Here is a 2380-nt window from a genome sequence, read left to right on the forward strand (position 1 = left end):
CATGAACAAGAACAAAACAAAGTATTTATTAAAGCAAATTTTAGTTTATTTTGATGATGAGGATTATTCATTTTATGTGTGAGTTTTGTTTAATTTAGTAGGGTATTTAAATTCAAAAGTAGAAAAGAGAACGTGTGAAGTTCAAAAATCTTTTTCTCAAAATATTCATTATAATGAGGTTAATTACAAAATTTGGACCCGATCATAGACATTTGGCCACATAGATAACCCTAAAAATAATCAAAGTTTCAAAGAAAGCAGAGACAAGCAGCTTTGAGCAGCATCAGGTTACGTAATAGGTTTTCAGGTATCGTCCGTTTATCGGTAACATGGGTCTTTCACCCCGGAAGTCCACTAACTGGTAGGCTCCTCCTGTGTAGTCCTTTTCAATGACAAATGTGACAAATGGTCCCTCCCAATGGTCCCTCCCAGGTTGGCTCGAATTACCCACTTTTTTTGTGGCGTGCAAGAATAGGTCTTTTGAAAATTGACACGAGAAAGGTGCTGTCAAAATCCTGGGTGGGTCTGTCAGCAGACCAATTTGTCATGGGGACCAATTTGTCATGGGCTTGTACCATCTTTGCCTAGTAAATATCCAAATTTTGTTGGGGTTCTAATCATTTTCCCTTGAGACTCTCTAGTTCTTTAAGTATGAGTTTTGCACTTTCTTCCATTGTGAGTTGGTTCGCAACGACGACCCTAAGAGATGGTGTCTGGATTTCTAGCGGTAGCACGGCCCCGGTAGCACAACCTCAGCTCCATACACGAGCATATAAGGCGTACACCGAGTGGGAGTCCTGAAAGTCATCCGGTAGGCCCACAAACTTCTAAAAGTTTTTTGTGCCAATCCCTTTTGTTTTCATCTAGTGTTTTCCTTAAAATCTATACCAATCTCTTGTTGAAGGCTTCAGCCAGGCCATTTGCTTTGGGATAGTAAAATGGGATAGTAAATTAGTAAATTATAGAGTATCTTCAATCTATGTCATGTCTTCTGACGAAACTGTTGATCTTTGTACTTCTGAAAGCTGTCCCATTCTTGGAAATTATTCTTTTCAAGAATGGTACTCTGAAACGGTAGACGACTTGGCTTTTGAAAATTTGAAGGACGTACTGTGCTATAACCTCACGTAATGGTACTTTCTTTGCCCAGTTGGAGAAGTAATCTGTAGCGACAAGTATAAACATGTGTCCTCTAGAGGATGGAGGGTCTATCAGACCAATTATGTCTGTACCCCAACACTCGAATGACCACGACACAACAGTTGGGTGTAGCACATTCGGAGGCTGCTGTAAGACCACCTCATGCACTTGGCATTGGTGACATCTTCTAGCTGTATCCATGCAATCGGACATCATTGCTGGCCAATAATACCTGAGTCTTTTAATCTTCATTTTCATTTTCGGCCCTGACTGATGAGCGCCACACAATCCGACATGTACTTCTTTGATAATATTCTGTGCTTCGGCTTTGCTCAAACACCGTAGCCACATCTGGTCGAATGATCTTCTATAGAGAACATTTCCCAATAAGGCGTAAGACATAGCCCTTCTTGTGATGTGGTGCACCTCAGACTTGTCTTTTGGCAGATTTCCAGTATGTAAATATCCTATTAATAGCTTGCACCAATCTTCATTAATGTCTGCAACTGTATTTATTGTATCTTCTTTTCCAAGCTTGCGTAGAGTTTCGAAGTCGTTTTGAGACAAGACTCATCTTCCTTGCACAGTGACTTCGATGGAATCCTCCAGGGGACACGTCATTTCCTTAGCGAGTTTTGCTAGAACGTCGACATGGGCATTACCTCCCCAAGGAATCCGGTAGAAAGTCACCTCAGGAATCTGCTCCAGGAGCTTCATTATGTACTGATGGTACTCTGCTAATTTTGGTTTCAGAATTTTGTATTGTCCGACGACTTGCTGGATGATAAGTTGAGGGTTGCTGTAGATGGCAATGTTTGTTATATCCATTGAGATTGCCAATTACAATCTGGTGATTAAAGCTTCATATTCTACTTCATTGTTGGTGCACGAATCTATCAGGTGGTTTGAGAACCTCAACATACCCTTATCTGGAGTAATAAAGATCGAATCGATCCCTGCTTTGCCTGGTATAACTATGTCTGATCCTTTGTCTTTCCTGGCTGACGAAGCGCCATCGAAGTACATTTCCCAGCGCTGTGCACTAGAAAATTCCATTTTTAGTATTTGCTCATCTAGTAACTCGTCGTTGAGAGAGGACCCAGCTGGCAGTGGGTGTGTAGCGAGAAATTATGCTAGTATCTGTCCCTTAATAGCACAAAGGGGAACAAAAGTTATATCAAATTGCAGTAATATCATTGACCATCTTGCTAAATAGATGTCAGGAAAGTGTTGGTCGGGT

This window comes from Phalaenopsis equestris, unplaced genomic scaffold (genome assembly GCF_001263595.1).
Source record: "Phalaenopsis equestris unplaced genomic scaffold, ASM126359v1 Scaffold209473, whole genome shotgun sequence".
Lineage (NCBI taxonomy): Eukaryota > Viridiplantae > Streptophyta > Magnoliopsida > Asparagales > Orchidaceae > Phalaenopsis > Phalaenopsis equestris.